Source organism: Ranitomeya imitator, chromosome 1 (genome assembly GCF_032444005.1).
Source record: "Ranitomeya imitator isolate aRanImi1 chromosome 1, aRanImi1.pri, whole genome shotgun sequence".
NCBI classification, from domain to species: Eukaryota; Metazoa; Chordata; class Amphibia; order Anura; family Dendrobatidae; genus Ranitomeya; species Ranitomeya imitator.
The window spans coordinates 125,151,344-125,172,662 of record NC_091282.1 but is presented as its reverse complement, the minus strand read 5'-3'; the positions used below and the strand labels follow the sequence as shown (position 1 = coordinate 125,172,662).

Sequence of the window (21,319 nt, the reverse complement as noted above, 5' to 3'; positions counted from 1 at the left end):
ACGTTGAGGGGTGCAGTTTTTAGAATGGTGTCACTTTTGGGTATTTTCAGCCATATAGACCCCTCAAACTGACTTCAAATGTGAGGTGGTCCCTAAAAAAAATGGTTTTGTAAATTTCGTTGTAAAAATGAGAAATCGCTGGTCAAATTTTAACCCTTATAACTTCCTAGCAAAAAAAATTTTGTTTCCAAAATTGTGCTGATGTTAAGTAAACATGTGGGAAATGTTATTTATTAACTATTTTGTGTCACATAACTCTCTGGTTTAACAGAATAAAAATTCAAAATGTGAAAATTGCGAAATTTTCAAAATTTTTGCCAAATTTCCGTTTTTATCACAAATAAACGTAGAATTTATTGACCTAAATTTACCACTAACATGAAGCCCAATATGTCACGAAAAAACAATCTCAGAACCGCTAGGATCCGTTGAAGCGTTCCTGAGTTATTACCTCATAAAGGGACACTGGTCAGAATTGCAAGAAACGGCAAGGTCTTTAAGGTCAAAATAGGCTGGGTCATGAAGGGGTTAAACTGATGGGTACCTGACCTCCCTGTCCAAATGTGAACACTTACCGAAGGCTAATGTCTGTATGCCTGGGTGAATGTGGACACCTCTCTCAGTAAAGCCTACATATGGGTTGGCCGGAACCAAGTGTGAATAGATGTAATTAAAAACCATATGGGAAACCACTGGGTAAATCTGACAGGGAGAAGGACTTGGGGATCCTAGTTAATGATAAACTTACCTGGAGCAGCCAGTGCCAGGCAGCAGCTGCCAAGGCAAACAGGATCATGGGGTGCATTAAAAGAGATCTGGATACACATGATGAGGGCATTATACTGCCTCTGTACAAATCCCTAGTTAGACCGCACATGGAGTACTGTGTCCAGTTTTGGGCACCGGTGCTCATGAAGGATATAATGGAACTAGAGAGAGTACAAAATTAATAAAGGGGATGGGAGAACTACAATACCCAGATAGATTAGCGAAATTAGGATTATTTAGTCTAGAAAAAAGACGACTGAGGGGCGATCTAATAACCATGTATAAGTATATAAGGGGACAATACAAATATCTCACTGAGGATCTGTTTATACCAAGGAAGGTGACGGGCACAAGGGGGCATTCTTTGCGTCTGGAGGAGAGAAGGTTTTTCCACCAACATAGAAGAGGATTCTTTACTGTTAGGGCAGTGAGAATCTGGAATTGCTTGCCTGAGGAGGTGGTGATGGCGAACTCAGTCGAGGGGTTCAAGAGAGGCCTGGATGTCTTCCTGGAGCAGAACAATATTGTATCATACAATTAGGTTCTGTAGAAGGACGTAGATCTGGGGATTTATTATGATGGAATATAGGCTGAACTGGATGGACAAATGTCTTTTTTCGGCCTTACTAACTATGTTACTATATGGTGAAGGGAGGAGTGCTCAGTCAGTAAGCTAACATAGAAATGACAGAAAAAAGACTGGCACATCCAAACTAGTGTGAATAGGTGCATACCAGGAGCAGCTACCTCCATATATAATATACAAAAAAAGCGTTCCACTCTATCGCGCCAAAACATGTTGTAATCTCTGCAGACGAGTCATTGCTAGAAAAAGTTGTCATGTCGGTCTGGGCCAGATGGAAAAGAAGGGAAAAGTGACGACTCCATCAGAGAACGTCAGCGGTAAGATATTGTCTATAACTGTGCTGTGATATATGCTCTGTAGGGCTGGTGTCTACCACTGACCATATGGCGGTAATATCCATGTTGGTCGTTATATAGAGATTATCTTCAGTAACAGCGCGGTCATCTGCTGAGGGTCTCCTCCACTATTAGGGGGCGTCATCGAGTTGTAATGAAGGTTATCTGGTTAGGGGCCCACTCAGAAGCTTCTCCCCCCCCTGGACCCTCGCTGCGCCTCTGGGCACCTGCCAGTATCCTACAGCAGCATTAGGCACTCAGGAGTTTACTACAAAAGTTTAGAAAAAAAAATGACAGCCAGACGGCGGTGCCATGTATCCTGCCGCTCCGTGTGCACGGACTGTCCCTGGCACATGCTGCCCTCTAGGTGGCGCACTGCGAGGCCGGACACCGGGGAGGGACAGGCGGCCACACTGGGAGGGACGGGACACAGCGGCTGCTCGTCCTCCGCCTCCCCCGGAGCCTCAGTCACAGCGGAGCCGCCGGCTGTGGAGCTGCTGCACGGAGACCGGAGGCAGCGGGAGGTCCGCGGCACCTGTTACAGGACTGACGCCTGGAGCTGCCCCGCTCACCGGTACGTGCCCGCTGTGGGCTGCCCATGTGCCCTCTTGTCCTGCCATGGTTCTCTCCAGTACTGTGTGACAGGTGAGCGCCATCCTCGCCCCAGACTGGAAACCTCCAGAATCTTTCAGGCTGAGGTATTTTAGGGGATGGGGGGCTGTATTGTTTTACATATGGCAGCTTACACCAAATCTATAAAACTGTTCTTCCATAGGGGGCTACTGGGGGGATGGAGCAAGTCCCTTCCCATCATGGTGGGCTTCACCCTTCGAGGCTCCATTGACCATGTGCACAAGGAAACCTATGGACAAGATGGAAATCTACATTGTCCTGTGTGACTGAGGCTGAGCTGCACTACCAGGCTCTGGCTGCAAACAAGGGGGCGCTGTGTGTGGAATACCACTGATGTGCAGAGTCAGGAGGCTGGCTGCTCAGTGCCCACTGCTTATACTGTGCCCGCACGGGATGTGCACCCATTGGCACATTATTAGGGTATGGCGCGGCCCTACTGACAGATGCCCTAGAATGGAGCCAGATAGACTTTTCCACTTTTTTTTTCTCAGATGCTAAAACTTCTCGTGGGAGAGGTATCAGGTCTGGTGCAAGGGAGAAATGGAGTAGTCGCCCATGGCAACCACTCAGGAGCAGCTCCACTTTCCTTTACGCCAGGACTTTCTGTGGAGACTGTGACTGTTCAGTAGATGTTTTCTCAGTAGGAACGTCTCGTGTAACTAGTTGTGTACCAGCGGGTTCTTTCCAGATTTAGTAAATGTTGCAGCCATTGCTAATTCGATATGGTAGACATTCCCGGTAAATGCGGCCTTTTTTCCCAATGTATTTTTCCGGCCTTCGCTTTGTTCATGAGGGCATTGTCCTGCAGAAACAGGAAAGAAACTTCCCGGAATTGTTACCGTGGGGCTGGAAGAACTGAATTCAATTAAAGGGGGTTGTCTCACAACAGACATTTATGGCATCCTCAGGATGTGCCCCAAACCCTCGTCTAGCTCCAGAATGGGGCCCCTGTTCCTCCTGACTGGTGTCCGGGCTGCAGGGACAGGAGAGGCGGTCACACTTAATGAATGCATTTGGAACGCCCAGAAATAGTGAATGGATAAAACGCTGCACATAGCTGGTCACCTCTTCCCCTGTGACTGTGGTTGTCTCTCCTCCTGTGACTGTGGTCATCTCTCCTGTGACTGGCTGCCTTTCCTCCTCCCGTGGCTGTGACTGTCTCTCCTGCTGTGACACTGGCGGCCTCTCCTCCTCTCGTGGCTGTGGCGGCCTCCTCCGGTGACTGGGGCAGCCGCCTCTCCTCCGATGACTGTGGCGGCTGCCTCTCCTGCTGTAACACTGGTGGCCTCTCCTCCCGTGGCTGTGGCGGCGGCCTCTCTGCCTCCGGTGGCTGTGGGCACCTCTCTGCCTCCCAGTGACTGTGGTGGCCTCTCTGCCTCCAGTGACTGTGGTGGCCTCTTCTCCTCCGGTGGCTGTGGTGGCCTCTCCTCCTCCGGTGGCTGTGGCGGCCTCTCCTCCTCCGGTGGCTGTGGCGGCGGCCTCTCCTCCTCTGGTGGCTGTGGTGGCCTCTCCTCCTCCGGTGGCTGTGGCGGCGGCCTCTCCTCCGGTGGCTGTGGTGGCCTCTCCTCCTCCGGTGGCTGTGGCGGCGGCATCTCCTCCTCCGGTGGCTGTGGCGGCGGCATCTCCTCCTCCGGTGGCTGTGGCGGCGGCCTCTCCTCCTCCGGTGGTTGTGGCGGCGGCCTCTCCTCCTCCGGTGGTTGTGGCGGCGGCCTCTCCTCCTCCGGTGGCTGTGGTGGCCTCTCCTCCTCCGGTGGCTGTGGCGGCGGCCTCTCCTCCTCCGGTGGCTGTGGTGGCCTCTCCTCCTCCGGTGGCTGTGGCGGCCGCCTCTCCTCCTCCGGTGGCTGTGGCGGTGGCCTCTCCCGTGACTGCAGGAACCCTGGTCTGGAGGCAGATGCTGTTCCCTCAGGCAGGACCCACTTCTTTGAGACATTTCTGGGCTATCCTTTGGATATGTCATAAATGTCTGTGGTGAAACGACACTTTCTTTAGGAAGCCCTGCCATGAAGCTTTCGTTTTTATAAACCTGTGCACATGTGATGTAGTGGGAGTGTACTAGCGCCACCTTCTCCGGGATCAGCGCCGTTCTGCTCTCCTTCTCAGTGACGTCACCGCCCTTCAGACTCTCGGAGTCACTCTATGCTCTGTGTCGTTCTGGACGTCTCGTTCACGATGGAAGTCTGACGCCTCGTTCTGGCGCTCCATAGGCTTTCATTATAAAAGTCACTCCCGCGTCACGCAGAGCTCAGCATGACCCAGACATTCTGCAGAGCGGTGACGTCGCTGAGACGTGGAGTGGAATGGCGCAGAATCCTGCAGAGAGTGGCGATAGGTTAAGGTTTCACTACATCTAATGGGCCAAGTGCAAACCATAAAAAAATACCCTTAGCTCCTAAACTTTGATTTACAAAAAAAAAAATTGATGAAATTCGGATCCAACTCAATAGTGAGAGACCGTTTTCTGTGTTTTTCTTTCTTCCTCTGGTTGACTCCTTATTCAGAGAGGACATTTTCTGGTCTTCACCATTCCTATATTTATCATGACAGTGGTGTCATCTATTACTCCATGGACACGATTCATCAGTTTTTAGGCAGGAATGCCTGCACCAATTGGTGACTTTCTCATTTGCAAAAAATTAAGCAAATGATTTGTGCCTTTTATTCCAGTTGTTGTCTTTTTAGTTTTCTGATTTTTACTTCAATATGGCTTATCCAGATGTTTTAGGCTACTTTCACACTAGCGTTTTTTTAAATCCGTCACAATGCGTCGTTTTGCAGAAAAAACGCATCCTGCAAAAGTGCTTGCAGGATGCGTTTTTTCCCCATAGACTTCTATTGACGACGCATTTGCGACGGATTTCCACACTTCGCATCCGTCTTGCGATGACCGATAGACCGATTCATGAAATGACTTTTGCAATATATATATATATATACTGATCTGTACTCCAGTCCCTCATGGAGTGATATTATGGACACTAGTTGTTTTTGGGTTTTTTAATGTGCATTTTTTGCCACATTTTTCAGAAATTGCAGCTTTTTCGGTAATAAAAAAAAAAAAAAAAAGTTGCAAAACCAGTTAGAGACAAGAAAAAAAAAAATTGGGCTTTGCGCAATATTCAAGAATCACTCATGCGCGTTTGATTTTGGCGCAAAAACCCATCAGCGAATACCACAAGTTGAAAAAGAAAGTGACTTACAAGGCCAGATTCTTTTTTTTTTTTTCTTTTGTTTGTTTTATTCATTAGACCCCAATGCCACTCAGCTTTACACCACACCAGCAGACACCTGGCATTGAGCTCAATGATCTCACGCTGGCGAAAAATAGTTGCAGTAGTGGCAATCTGTGACTGTTTTGTTGATCAGGATGAGCCATTGTAGTGTTTGGGTCTTGTTTCCTTGTTCGGTTGCCCTGATATACCGTAGATCTTTTGGCAATGATGTACATGCCGCTAAGGCCATGTTCCCACACGCGGAAATGCTGCTGCTCTTTATTGCATGTTTTCCTCAGATGTCCGCATCATAATACACTATAACAATTTCCTCTGTTTATTGCGTTTTCCTTGCTTTTTTTAAATGCCTTTTTTTTTTAATATCATGCCTTTTAGTGCTGACTTGATGTTATTTTTTTGTGCAGAAACGCCGCAATTCTGCACTTAAAAAAAGCAATTGTGTTTTTTCAGTCTCCCAATAAAAGTGTATATGGAAAAAAATGATCCCAAACTGTCACTGTTCTGCAGTCATTAAACACATAGGGGCAGGAGGTTTCTTGGAATCAGATCCTCTTTACTTGAACAGTTAAATGCTGTGGGTTTTCACACAAAGTGCAACAAAAACAACAGAGTTTATACTACTGGGAATAGGGCTCCCATATGATTTTTATATATTGATACAATGTTTAGTATCATGGTTTGCAGTTAGGCCAGCCACATCTTGCAAGTGCCATACACATGCCTAGATCACAGGAAGGCTTTTGGTGTATACATCAGTTATCTATGGGGGCCACAATTGTCCAACGCATGCCTGAAGTATCATTGTAGCATCCGTCAGGCCGGTATACAGCACTGTGCAAAAATTTTAGACAGGTGTTTAGAAAATAAGAAACGCAAAGTAAGAATGCATTTAAAAGTAGATTACAGTTTTTTTTAAGGAACTCAGCAGGGAGGTTTCCCCAAACATCTTGGAGAACTAACCACAGATCTTCTGTTGGCTTGTGTAAATCCTTCTGTCACTTCATGTAAATCTCAGAAAGTGTCTGCCTGTATTTTTCAGCATTGAACACACCATTAATCTTTACCAAATAATAATTATAATAATAATTTTTATTTATATAGCGCCAACATATTCCGCAGCACTTTACAATTAAGCGGGGACATGTACAAACAATAAATTCAGTACAAGTTAAGACAATTTAAACAGTGACATTAGGGGTGAGGTCCCTGCTCGCAAGCTTACAATCTACAAGGAAATGGGGGGACACAATAGGTGAAAAGTGCTTGTTATTTCAGGTCTGGCAATTATAATAAATAGGGATTTTCATATAAAGCTGCATGATCCGGTCATCAGCCCGTGTGTTTAAGTGTAATAGTCAAGTATCAAGTGCAGTTATCATGTGTATGGAGGGTGTGGAGACAGATGAATAGTAGGGTGCAGATTCAGAGTAATATTTGGAAGGATGGAACAGGGCAAAGTTAGTTTACCGAGTAGTTGATGTGGTAGGCTTGTTTGAAGAGATAGGTTTTTAAAGTGCGCTTGAATAGGTCGGGGCTAGGTATCAGTCTGATCGTCTGGGGAAGTGCATTCCAGAGAGCTGGCGCAGCACGAGAGAAGTCTTGGAGACGGAGGTGCGAGGTTCGGATTACAGGGGATGTTAGTCTTAGGTCATTTGTAGAATGGAGGGCACGTGTAGGGCGATAGACAGAGATGAGAGAGGAGATATAAGGTGGTGCAGAACTGTGAAGGGCTTTGTGGGAGAGAGAGATGAGTTTATACTGGACCCTGTAGCGAATGGGTAACCAGTGTAATGACTGGCACAAGATGGAGGCATCGGTGAAGCGGCTGGACAGAAATATGAACCTGGCTGCCGCATTTAAGGCTTCTTTCACACTAGCGTCGGGCTCGGCCCGTCGCAGTGCGTCGGGCCGAGGTTACCGACGCTAGCGTTGCCTCCGCCGCACAACGGGTGCAGCGGATGCTGCTTTTCAGCGCATCCGCTGCCCCATTGTGAGGTGCGGGGAGGTGGGGGAGGAGTTCCGGCCGCGCATGCGCGGTCGGAAAAGACGGTCCGTCGGCTGCAAAAAATGTTACATGGAACGTTTTTTGCGGCCGACGGTCGGCCGAAACACGGCGCAACCGTCGCGCGACGGTTGCGACGTGTGGCAATCCGTCGCAATGCGTCGCGTAATGTTAGTCAATGGAGAAAAAACGCATCCTGCAAACACTTTTGCAGGATGCGTTTTTTCTGCAAAACGACGCATTGTGACGGATTGCAGTTAACGCTAGTGTGAAAGTAGCCTAAGATGGATTGGAGAGGAGAAAGTTTGGAAAGAGGGAGACCGATCAGAAGAGAGTTGCAGTAGTCCAGACGAGAATGAATAAGAGCGACAGTAAGAGTCTTAGCAGTTTCAAAGGTGAGAAAAGGTCGGATTCTGGAGAAGTTTTTAAGATGCAGGTGACAAGAGCGAGTGAGTGATCGGATATAGGGAGTAAAGGAAAGTTTGGTGTCGAATATGACCCCAAGACAGCGGGCATGCTGCTTGGGAGTTATGGTTGAACCCTCCAGGGTAATTTCGATGTTGGGTAGAGTGAGGTTAGTAGAAGGGAGAAACACAAGTAGTTCAGTTTTGGAGAGATTTAGTTTCAGATAGAGGGAGGACATGATGTTAGAGACAGCAGACAGACAATCCTTGGTATTTTGAATTAGGGTAGGGGTGATGTCAGGGGAAGAAGTGTATAATTGGGTGTCGTCAGCATAGAGATGGTACTGGAACCCAAACTGCCAACTCCATTTGCTGAAATGCAGCCCCAAACTTGCAGTGAACTTCCACAATGCTTCACTATCGTCTGCAGACGCTGATTATTGCACCACAACCCGGACCTTTGACAAATAAAACTGCCTGCTGTTGCAGCTATTATTTCACATTTTGACTCAGTTCAGAGCACCTACTGCGATTTTTTTTTTTGCAGATTTGTGATGTAATATATTATCTGGCCTGTAGAGGGCAGCGGCGAAAGTCCAGAGTTGGAGTGTGGGAGGGGGGGATTTTGGCGGTTGGGAGGAGTCGAAGGAGAGTTTGGGTGGAAGTGAAACTGCGAATTCTTAGAGAAAGTCTGAATAGGGTGGTGCGACTCTGGATCTGTTGTTGGTGACTCTGGGACGTGTTGTTCGGCTTGACAATAGCCGACCCGGTGAGGATAAACAAGTACACAGCATCTTGGGCTAGGCCACATGAGCCCTTATCTCTAATGAGTTAGGGAAGCCCTGTTTTGGAGAGATCGGCATTCTCTAAGGCCGTGTTCACATTTGCGTTCAGGAGGGCTGCAGATGGCAGCGTTCTTCCTCCCTGTAGCTCCGCCTACTTCTGTATGCGTCCTGCTTTTCCCTGCGTACCTATCTTTAACATTGGGGACGCAGGGACATGCATTGTATGTGGATGACGTGTGTGGCCACCGCACGGAAACGCAAATATGTGACATGAAAGACTCATCTCGTCGCTCTTGTTCAACAGTATTGAAAAATTAGCCTGTTTCTTCTGTTGAAAAAAATGAATTCCGATCCTAATTGAAGCTCCTTTTGAAAACCTATTGTGAGATAGCGCTTACTGAATGTATTGGGGACACTCGATTGGCAACGGGATAAACTCCGACAGGCACGGGTTTTTCACATCAAAACACTCTATTTGGTTTATTATGCAGTCATAAACCACTTGAGCTCATGTTATATATATATATATATATATATATATATATATATATATATATATATATATATATATATATATATATCTATCACAGGCTTAACCCCTTAACGACCGCCGATACGCCTTTTAACGGTGGCAGTTAAGGGTACTTAAACCACAGCGCCGTTAATTAACGGTGCTGTGGAAAAAGTAAATAGCGCCCCCCAGAGTCGGATTTTCTCTGGGGTCTCGGTTGCCGGGGGTAGCCGAGACGCCACAGAACATGATTCGGGTCGATTTTACTGACCCCGCTTTTGCGATCGCCGGTAATTAACCGTTTACCGGCGATTGCAAAAAACAAAAACGCGATTTCCCTTTAAATTTCTCTGTCCTCCGATGTGATCGCCCATCAGAGGATAGAGAAAAGGGGTCCCAGACAGCCCCCCGATACTCACCTGTCTCCCCCGGTGCTCCTCGTGGCTCCGCCATCTTTTTCCGGCAAAAAAATGGCGGGCGCATGCGCAATGCGCCCGCCGGCCGGCACAGGGAGGATCTTTGGGGTCTCAGCTGCCGGGAGTAGCCGAGACCCCAAAGAACATGATCGGGGTCGGTTTTACCGACCCCTGTTTTGCGATCGCCGATAATTAACTGTTTACCGGCGACCGCAAGCAAAAAAAAAAAGGCGATTTGTAATTCTCTGTCCTTTGATGACATCAGAGGACAGAGAAATAGGGGGATTCGGGGACCCTATTATACTTACCGGTGTCCCTGGGTCCTCCTGCTTCTTTTTCGGGCCGCCGGCGTCTTCTTTGAGAAACAAAATGGCGGGCGCATGTGCAGTGCGCCCGCCATCTGTCGCCATCTGCCGCCATCTGCCGGTCGGCAGGAGAAGAGCAGTTGGGGCTAAAATTAGGGTTAGGGTTGGGGCTAAAATTAGGGTTAGGGTTGGGGCTAAATTTAAGGTTAGGGTTGGGGCTAAATTTAGGGTTAGGGTTGGGGCTAAATACAGGGTTGGGGCTAAATTTAGGGTTAGGCTTCTTTCACGCTTACGTCGGTACGGGGCCGTCGCAATGCGTCGGCCCGACATACCGACGCACGTTGTGAAAATTGTGCACAACGTGGGCAGCGGATGTAGTTTTTCAACGCATCTGCTGCCCAATCTATGTCCTGGGGAGGAGGGGGCGGAGTTACGGCCACGCATTCGTGGTCGGAAATGGTGGACGCAACGTACAAAAAAAAGTTGCATTGAACGTTTTTTTTGTGCCGACGGTCCGCCAAAACACAACTGATCCAGTGCACGACGGACGCGACGTGTGGCCATCCGTCGCGATCCGTCGACAATACAAGTCTATGGGCAAAAAACGCATCCTGCGACCACATTTGCAGGATCCGTTTTTTGTCCAAAATGACGGATTGCGACGGATGCCAAACGACGCAAGCGTGAAAGTAGCTTTAGGGTTGGGGCTAAAGTTAGGGTTGGGGCTAAAGTTAGGGCTAGGGTAGCGGCTAACGTTAGGGTTAGAGTTGGGATTAGGGTTTGGATTAGGGTTAGTATTAGGGTTAGGTTTGGGATTAGGGTTAGGTTTGGGATTAGGGTTAGGTTTGGGTTTGGGATTAGGGTTTGGATTAGGGTTGGTATTAGGGTTAGGGTTGGCATTAGGGTTGCGCTTGGGATTAAGGATAGGTTTGGGATTAGGGTTAAGGTTAGGGTTGGGATTAGGGGTGTATTGGGATTAGGGTTAGGTTTTAGGTTAGGGTTGAGATTAGGATTAGGGGTGTGTTGGCTTTAGGGTTTTGATTAGGGTTATGGTTAGGGTTGACATTAGGGTTGTGATTATCGTTAGGGTTGTGATTAGGATTATGGATCGGGTTGGGATTAGGGTTAGGAGTTTGTTAGGGTTGGAGCTAGAATTGGGGGGTTTCCACTGTTTAGGTACATCAGGGGGTCTCCAAACACAACAGCCAATTTTGCGCTCAAAAAGTCAAATGGTGCTCCCTCCCTTCTGAGCTCTGCCATGTGCCCAAACAGTGGGTTACCCCCACATATCGGGCATCAGCGTACTCTGGATAAATTGGACAACAACTTTTGGGGTCCAATTTCTCCTGTTATCCTTGTGAAAATAAAAACTTGGGGGCTACAAAATCTTTTTTGTGGAGAAAAAAATTATTTTTTATTTTCACGACTCTGCATTCTAAACTTCTGTGAAGCACTTGGGCATTCAAAGTTCTCACCACACATCTAGATAAGGTTCTTGGGGGGTCTAGTTTCCAAAATGGGGTCACTTGTGGGGGTTACTACTGTTTAGGTACATCAGGGGCTCTGCAATCGCAACATAACGCCCACAGACCATCCTATCTAAGTCTGCATTCCAAAACGGCGCTCCTTCCCTTCTGAGCTCTGCCGTGCGCCCAAACAGTGGTTTACCCCCACATATGGCACATCAGCGTAGTCGGGATAAATTGGACAACAACTATTGAGGTCCAATTTCTCCTGTTACCCTTGTGAAAATAAAAACTTGGGGGCTACAATATCTTTTTTGTGGAAAAATTTTCACTGCTCTACGTTATAAACTTCTGTGAAGCACCTGGGGGTTTAAAGTGCTCACCACACATCTAAATAAGTTCCTTAAGGGGTCTAGTTTCCAAAATGGGATCCCTTGTGGGGTTTCCACTGTCTAGGCACATCAGGAGCTCTCCAAACGTGACATGGCGTCCGATCTCAATTCCAGCCAATTCTATATTGAAAAAGTAAAACGGCACTCCTTCTCTTCCAAGCTCTGCGGTGCGCCCAAAAAGTGGTTTACCCCCAAATATGGGGTATTGGCGTGTTCAGAAGAAATTGAATAACAATATTTATGGTTACATTTCTGTTTTTACACTTGTGAAAATAAAAAAAAAAATGGTTCTGAATTAAAATGTTTGCAAAAAAAAGTTAAATGTTAACCCCTTTCTGACATCGGACGTACTATCCCGTCCATGTGGGGTGGGCCCCTATGACCATGGACTGGATAGTACGTCCAGCGCGATCGGCGGCGCTCACGGGGGGAGCGCCGCCGATCGCGGCCGGGTGTCAGCTGCCTATCGCAGCTGACATCCGACACTGTGCCAGGAGCGGTCACGGACCGCCCCCGGCACATTAACCCCTGGCACACCGCGATCAAAGATGATCGCGATGTGCCGGCGGTGCAGGGAAGCACCGCGCAGGGAGGGGGCTCCCTGCGGGCTTCCCTGAGCCCCCCCGCTGCAATGCGATGTGATCGCGTTGCTGCGAGGGTCTTACCTCCCTCCCTCCCTGCTCGAGCCCCGGATCCAAGATGGCCGCGGATCCGGGTCCTGCAGGGAGGGAGGTGGCTTCACAGAGCCTGCTCAGAGCAGGCACTGTGAAGCAGCCTGCACTGCTATCAGATCGGTGATCTGACAGAGTGCTGTGCACACTGTCAGATCACCGATCTGTGATGTCCCCCCCCTGGGACAAAGTAAAAAAGTAAAAAAAAAAATTTTCAAATGTGTAAAAAAAAAATAAAAAAAAATATTCCAAAATAATGAAAAAAAAAAAAAATATTATTCCCATAAATACATTTCTTTATCTAAATAAAAAAAAAACAAACAATAAAAGTACACATATTTAGTATCGCCGCGTCCGTAACGACCCGACCTATAAAACTGGCCCACTAGTTAACCCCTTCAGTAAACACCGTAAGAAAAAAAAAAAAAGAGGCAAAAAACAACGCTTTATTATCATACCGCCGAACAAAAAGTGGAATAACACGCGATCAAAAACACAGATATAAATAACCATGGTACCGCTGAAAACGTCATCTTGTCCCGCAAAAAACGAGCCGCCATACAGCATCATCAGCAAAAAAATTAAAAAGTTATAGTCCTGAGAATAAAGCGATGCCAAAATAATTATTTTTTCTATAAAATAGTTTTTATCGTATAAAAGCGCCAAAACATAAAAAAATGATATAAATGAGGTATCGCTGTAATCGTACTGACCCGAAGAATAAAACTGCTTTATCAATTTTACCAAACGCGGAACGATATAAACGCCTCCCCCAAAAGAAATTCATGAATAGCTGGTTTTTGGTCATTCTGCCTCACAAAAATCGGAATAAAAAGCGATCAAAAAATGTCACGTGCCCAAAAATGTTGCCAATAAAAACGTCAACTCGTCCCGCAAAAAACAAGACCTCACATGACTCTGTGGACCAAAATATAGAAAAATTATAGCTCTCAAAATGTGGTAACGCAAAAAATATTTTTTGCAATAAAAAGCGTCTTTCAGTGTGTGACGGCTGCCAATCATAAAAATCCGCTAAAAAACTCGCTATAAAAGTAAATCAAACCCCCCTTCATCACCCCCTTAGTTAGGGAAAAATTAAAAAAATGTATTTATTTCCATTTTCCCGTTAGGGCTAGGGTTAGGGTTAGGGCTAGGGCTAGGGCTAGGGCTAGGGTTAGGGCTAAGGTTAGGGTTAGGGCTAGGGTTAGGGTTAGGGTTAGGGCTAGGGTTAGGGCTAGGGCTAGGGTTAGGGCTAGGGCTAGGGTTAGGGCTAGGGTTAGGATTAGGGTTAGGGCTAGGGCTACAGTTTGGGTTGGGGCTAAAGTTACAGTTAGGGTTTAGATTACATTTACAGTTGGGAATGGGGTTGGGGTTAGGGGTGTGTCTGGGTTAGAGGTGTGGTTAGGGTTACTGTTGGGATTAGGGTTAGGGGTGTGTTTGGATTAGGGTTTCAGTTATAATTGTGGGGTTTCCACTGTTTAGGCACATCAGGGGCTCTCCAAACGCGACATGGCGTCCGATCTCAATTCCAGCCAATTCTGCGTTGAAAAAGTAAAACAGTGCTTCTTCCCTTCCGAGCTCTCCCGTGTGCCCAAACAGGGGTTTACCCCAACATATGGGGTATCAGCGTACTCAGGACAAATAGGACAACAACTTTTGGGGTCCAATTTCTCCTGTTACCCTTGGGAAAATACAAAACTCGGGGCTAAAACATATTTTTTGTGGGAAAAAAAAAGATTTTTTATTTTCACGGCTCTGCGTTATAAACTGTAGTGAAACACTTGGGGGTTCAAAGTTCTCACAACACATCTAGGTTAGTTCCCTGGGGGGTCTAGTTTCCAATATGGGGTCACTTGTGGGGGGTTTCTACTGTTTAGGTACATTAGGGGTTCTGCAAACGCAATGTGACGTTTGCAGACCATTCCATCTAAGTCTGCATTCCAAATGGCTCTCTTTCCCTTCCGAGCTCTGCCATGCGCTCAAACGGTGGTTTCCCCCAACATACGGGGTATCAGCGTACTCAGGACAAATTGGACAACAACTTTTGGGGTCGAATTTCTCCTCTTACCCTCGGGAAAATACAAAACTGGGGGCTAAAAAATAATTTTGGGGGGAAAGATTTTTGTTTTATTTTTACGGCTCTCCATTATAAACTTCTGTGAAGCCCTTGGTGGGTCAAAGTGCTCAGCACACATCTAGATAAGTTCCTAAGGGGGTCTACTTTCCAAAATGGTGTCACTTGTGGGGGGTTTCTACTGTTTAGGTACATTAGGGGCTCTGCAAACGCAATGTGACACGTGCAGACCATTCCATCTAAGTCTGCATTCAAATGGCACTCCTTCCCTTCTGAGCCCTCCCATGTGCCCAAACAGTGGTTCCCCCCACATATGGTGTATCATCGCACTCAGGACAAATTGGGCAACAAATTTTGGGGTCCAATTTCTCCTGTTACCCTCAGGAAAATACAAAACTGGGGGCTAAAAAAATAATTTTTGTGGGAAAAAAATGTTGTTTTATTTTTACGGCTCTGCATTATAAACTTCTGTGAAGCACTTGGTGGGTCAAAGTGCTCACCACACCTCTAGATAAGTTCCTTAGGGGGTCTACTTTCCAAAATGGTGTCATTTGTGGGGGGTTTCAATGTTTAGGCACATCAGTGGCTCTTCAAACGCAACATGGCGTTCTATCTCAATTCCTGTCAATTTTGCTTTGAAAAGTCAAACGGCGCTCCTTCCCTTCCGAGCTCTCCCATCCGCCCAAACAGTGGTTTACCCCCACATATGGGGTATCAGCGTACTCAGGACAAATTGTACAACAACTTTTGGGGTCCAATTTCTTCTCTTACCCTTGGGAAAATAAAAAATTGGGGGCGAAAAGATAATTTTTGTGAAAAAATATGATTTTTTATTTTTACGGTTCTACATTATAAACTTCTGTGAAGCACTTGGTGGGTCAAAGTGCTCACCACACCTCTAGATAAGTTCCTTAGGGGGTCTACTTTCCAAAATGGTGTCACTTGTGGGGGGTTTCAATGTTTAGCCACATCAGGGGCTCTCCAAACGAAACATGGCGTCCCATCTCAATTCCAGTCAATTTTGCATTGAAAAGTCAAATGGCACTCCTTCGCTTCCGAGCTCTGCCATGCGCCCAAACAGTGGTTTACCCCCACATGTGGGGTATTGGCATACTCAGGACAAATTGTACAACAATGTTTGGGGTCCATTTTCTCCTGTTACCCTTGGTAAAATAAAACAAATTGGAGCTGAATTAAATTTTTTGTGAAAAAAAGTTAAATGTTCATTTTTATTTAAACATTCAAAAAATTCCTGTGAAGCACCAGAAGGGTTAATAAACTTCTTGAATGTGGTTTTGAGCACCTTGAGGGGTGTAGTTTTTAGAATGGTGTCACACTTGGGTATTTTCTATCATATAGACCCCTCAAAATGACTTCAAATGAGATGTGGTCCCTAAAATAAAATGGTGTTGTAGAAATGAGAAATTGCTGGTCAAATTTTAACCCTTATAACTCCCTAACAAAAAAAAATTTTGGTTCCAAAATTGTGCTGATGTAAAGTAGACGTGGGAAATGTTACTTATTAAGTATTTTGTGTGACATATCTCTGTGATTTAATTGCATAAAAATTCAAAGTTGGAAAATTGCGAAATTTTCATAATTTTCGCCAAATTTCCGTTTTTTTCACAAATAAACGCAGGTACTATCAAAGAATTTTTACCATTGTTATGAAGTACAATATGTCACGAGAAAACAATGTCAGAATCACCAGGATCCATTGAAGCGTTCCAGAGTTATAACCTCATAAAGGGACAGTGGTCAGAATTGTAAAAATTGGCCCGGTCATTAACGTGCAAACCACCCTTGGGGGTAAAGGGGTTAATTTTTTCCTTCCACATTGTTTCAGTTCCTGTGAAGCACGTAAAGGGTTAATAAACTTCTTGAATGTGGTTTTGAGAACCTTGAGGGATGCAGTTTTTAGAATGGTGTCACACTTAGGCCATGTTCACACAGTGCGTTTTTTACTGCGGAACCGCCGCGATTTTGCCGCTGCGGCTCCGCAGCTGTTTTCCATGCAGGGTACAGTACACTGTACCCTATGGAAAACAGGAACCACTGTGCACATGATGCGGGAATCGGGAAAAAAAGCCGCGCTGAATAGCTGCGGTAAAAAAGAAGTACCATGTCACTTCTTTTTGCAAAACTGCAGCGGTTCTGCACCCATTGACCTCCATTGTGAGGTCAAACCCGCAGTAAAACCTGCAGATGAAAAATATATCTGCAGGTTTTACTGCGGTTTGTGGTGCAGAACCGCTGCAGTGTGGCTGCCCCCCGTGCCCCAATCCCACCCCCCCATGCTTCGATGCCACCCCCCCGTGCTCCGACGCCCCCCCGTGCCCTCATCTCTCCCCCTTATACTTACCCGGTGTCCGTCCGTCCGTCTTCTCCCTGGGCGCCGCCATCTTCCAAAATGGCGGGCGCATGCGCAGTGCTCCCGCCGAATCTGCCCCCCCCCCCTTTGTCACCCCCATAGGTAGGGACAATAAAAAAATAAAGAATTGGCTGCGCCCAGGGAGAAGACGGCCGGACGGACACCGGGAGGCCGGGTAAGTATAAGGGGGGGAGATGAGGGCACGGGGGGGGGGGGGGTGTGTGGCATCGGAGCATGGGGGGGTGGGATTGGGGCACGGGGGGCAGCCACACTGCAGCGGTTCTGCACCACAAACCGCAGAAAACCCGCAGATATTTTTTTCATCTGCGGGTTTTACTGCGGGTTTGACCTCACAATGGAGGTCAATGGGTGCAGAACCGCTGCAGTTCCGCAAAAAGAAGTGACATGGTACTTCTTTTTTTACCGCGGCTATTCAGCGTGGCTTTTTTCGCGATTTTCCGCAATGTGGGCACAGCAGTTCCTGTTTTCCATAGGGTACATTGTAATGTACCCTGCATGGAAAACAGCTGTGGACCCGCAGCGGGAAAATCGCGGCGATTCCGCATTAAAAAAAGGATGGTGTGAACATGGCCTTAGAAAATAACGATCATATAGACCCCTCAAAATGACTTCAAATGTGATGTGGTCCCTAAAAAATAATGGTGTTGTAAAAATGAGAAATTGATGGTCAACTTTTAACCCTTATAACTCCCTAACAAAAAAAAAAGTTTGTTTCCAAAATTGTGCTGATGTAAAGTAGACATGTGGGAAATGTTATTTATTAACTATTTTTCGTGACATATCTCTCTGATTTAAGGGCAGAAACATACAAAGTTTGAAAATTGCAAAATTTTAAAAATTTTAGCCATATTTCTGTTTTTTTTCATAAATAATCACAAGTAATATCGAAGAAATGTTACCACTAACATGAAGTACAATATGTCACGAAAAAACAATCTCAGAATCAGCGGGATCCGTTGAAGCGTTCCAGAGTTAAAACCTCATAAAGTGACAGTGGTCAGAATTGACTCTGTCACTAAGGGGTTACACATACTCCACAGCACTTCATAGTGAACGGCTTTAACTCAGACACTAAACATGCTGGACCTTACTTCGTCCAGTTGCCATGGGTGACCTAACGCCGCACAATTCATTAGTTCATGGAACACAATAAGCACCAACAGTCTGTGGAGGTACCTTACGGGATCTCCTGCTCCACTCGCTGACTCCTGTCAGTTCTCTCTCTCCCAGGGAAGCTGCCGTCCCGGACAATGCCTTGCTCACTAGGCCACCTGACAGTCCAAATTCTCAGATGGGCTGTAGCCTCCCCCAAAGCCGTTCCAGACTCTGCATACATGGCCACTCCTTTTGCTATTCAGGAAGTCTTACTCCCAGGATCCAAGATAAGATCCAAGGCCTCACCATGTGCTCTTCAGGGATCCGATCCTACTCCCAGGATCTCCCAACACATAGACCTTCCAGGATCTTACACACAGACCATTCAGGTCCATACACTCTCTACTACAGAGCCCATGTGACCACACCATAGTCACATTATATACCTGTAATCCCTCCCATAGGTGGGAGGTGTGTGTGTGGTTAGCCAGACCCGCCCACCTCTCAAGCTAACCCTGCAAGCCTCCCTTTTAAGTATACAAACACAAATACTTGGGGGACTACAGGTCCCAGAACAACCTTACTTCACGCTTACAGCGCAGATTCCCTCTGCGACACACACCGGCCATTTACAATCCTGCCGGTCACGGTTTCACTATCATAATCACAGATACGCCTCCACGCGCATCCTGAGGAGTATCTACAGCGCCCCCTAGCTGTAACAGGGGTCACTGCATCACACTATGGATCTGTGAACGGATCGCTTTGACCAGGAAAACCAAGCAGACGTTTCAATAGCATGTGAGATCGTGGTGGTGTTTTTTTTCTTCGTTCATATCTGTGCTATTATTTTCACATTTCTGGAGTCCTATAGAAACCAAGAACTTTAAAATTCTGTCCGTAACTGAACATGCACAGTATGTACAACAGGGCTCGACGGATTCTTCGAGGTCTGTTGGGTTTCAGTTACAGTGACCAAAATTATAGGGGGCAAAATAATGTGCCGTAGCACTACAGGCTGCATTATTAAGTGGAAAAGTCTATAACTGAGCCACCAATGCGATGTGCACAGGACTTGGCATCATGTCACTTCCCACCGTCTTGTCTTCCAAGGGTTTGATCTGGACCGATGTGTTAGAAGTTATGTGTTATTATGTGTTATTACTTACCAAGGTTTTCTTAGGTTCTCTGTCCTCTAGGGAGAGATTGTTTTGTCATCGTGTTATCTCATGGAAACATAATGATGGATGGAAAATTCTGAAATGTGCATTAATGTTTGTGGTTATCATGATGGTATGAGCCTGAGATACTTCTGTTAGATTTCTATCTTACTTGACGGCTTTATCTCTGTTGTTGGCATGTTTACGCACGGACGGCAGTTACAGTCGGTGTCTACTACACCAGGGGCTCTTAGATTATTCTTGTTAATTTCTAGCGACAACAGTAATTTTTCATTGCCCGACAGACAAGTGCCATTGACATATTATACGCTTTTCTTCTGTATGTGTACTGTTAGATAGTTACTTACATGCTGCACTTGCTTTGCAGTAAAGTGCTTTGACTAAGGGTGATTTACATTGCCTGATTATCAGAAATGATAAGGAACGCTCGTTTCCTGATAATCGACCTGTCCAAACAGGCTGCCAATTAACAAATGAGCAAAAAGCTTGCTTAAGGTACCGTTACACTAAACGACTTACCAACGATCACGACCAGCGATACGACCTGGCCGTGATCGTTGGTAAGTCGTTGTGTCGTCGCTGGAGAGCTGTCACACAGACAGCTCTCTCCAGCGACCAACGATCAAGGGAACGACTTTGGCATCGTTGAAACTGCCTTCAACGATGCCAAAGTCCCCGGGTAACCAGGGTAAATATCAGGTTACTAAGTGCAGGGCCACGCTTAGTAACCCGATATTTACCCTGGTTACCATTGTAAAAGTAAAAAAAAAAAAACTACATACTCACATTCTGATGTCTCACGTCCCCCGCCGTCAGCTTCCCTGCACTGACTGTGTCAGCACCGGCTGTAAAGCAGAGCACAGCGGTGATGTCACCCCCCCCACCCACATCAGGTGGTTCCCTGTCCTTGATGGGGGCCTGATGCTGAAGTATGGCTGTTGAAAAAGAACTTACCTGAGACCTGTCTCAACATCTGGAAGAATGGCTGTGAGCCTGTAACGCTGGCTTCAGGTGCTGGAAGCACCGTCTGCTGGTCCAGTGGGGGCTCATATGTTCATGTAGGCGGTGGTAACTGATCCCTGCATGTGTCCAACCACCATGCTGCCCCAAACTGTGTGGGGCGTGCTCGGAAATGGCGTACCCTGTGACGTCAGGGAGAGGGATGCGATGGGAAGATGGAGGTGACGTTCACCACTGACGGCACTCTTGGAAAATGGCGCTCCCTGAGGCATCTCATAGAGGGGCATGTGCCTGGCAGTAACGCTTCTGGTGGGGCAGAGGAGGAGTGTAAAGGAATGAGACGCCATAGTGGTCCCTCATTCAAAATTAGGTCTGACCACAGGTAGATCGCTTGTGCTCTGGCTCTTTTTCTTCATAACTATGGAAGATCAGCAACGGCCTCAGCAGTGTGGACACAGGAGGAACATTCGCTTAAGTGGCAGGGGCTGCAGCAGACCCAGCCAGAGGAGCAGAGTGACTCCTCAGCGTCCAGAGACGATCAATCGTACATCCCTGACCAGCCTTCAGTCAGAACCCTTAGGCTATGTGCACACGTTCAGGATTTCTCGCAGAAAATTCCTGAGAAAAACTGGACATTTTCTGCAAGAAATCCGGAAAAAAACGCATGCGTTTTTGCCGCGTTTTTTTTCCAGACACTTCCCAATGCATTTTGTAATGGGAAATCCACAAAAAAACCCGCAAAATTAATGAACATACTGTTGTTTTTACCGCGATGCGTTTTTTTCGCGGAAAAAAACGCATCATGTGCACAAAACATGCGGAATTCATTCTAAATGATGGGATGCTTATTGTATGCGTTTTTTTTGCGGTTTTATAGCGTTTTTATCGGGAAAAAACGCGAAAAAACCGCAACGTGTGCACACAGCCTTAAAGTGACAGCGGGTTGTGAGTGATCTACGTCAGTGTTCACCATGTTAATAAGGCCTCCTTTTTATTTTGTCACTAGGAAAGGCTTAAAAAAAGCCAGCATTAAAAGAAATAATAGAGAATATGTTCTGTGTAGAACCCTGCTATCAGGTGAATGGCAGAAAAAACTCAGTTCATCCTGTATAT

General features: G+C 46.5%; 1 protein-coding gene across 3 annotated transcripts in view; it reads left to right on the top strand.

Moving 5' to 3' along the window:
• The first annotated feature begins 2,144 nt into the window (after positions 1-2,144).
• The window catches only part of ARHGEF28 (Rho guanine nucleotide exchange factor 28), a 262,171-nt gene continuing 242,996 nt past the window's right edge, over positions 2,145-21,319 (top strand). For 2 of the 3 annotated variants that reach the window (XM_069750470.1, XM_069750475.1), the window contains exon 1: positions 2,176-2,263. The gene's annotated coding sequence lies outside the window, so the exon portion shown is untranslated. Of the gene's footprint in view, positions 2,264-21,319 lie in introns of all 3 variants that reach the window. The other variant, XM_069750483.1, reaches the window with a different exon arrangement.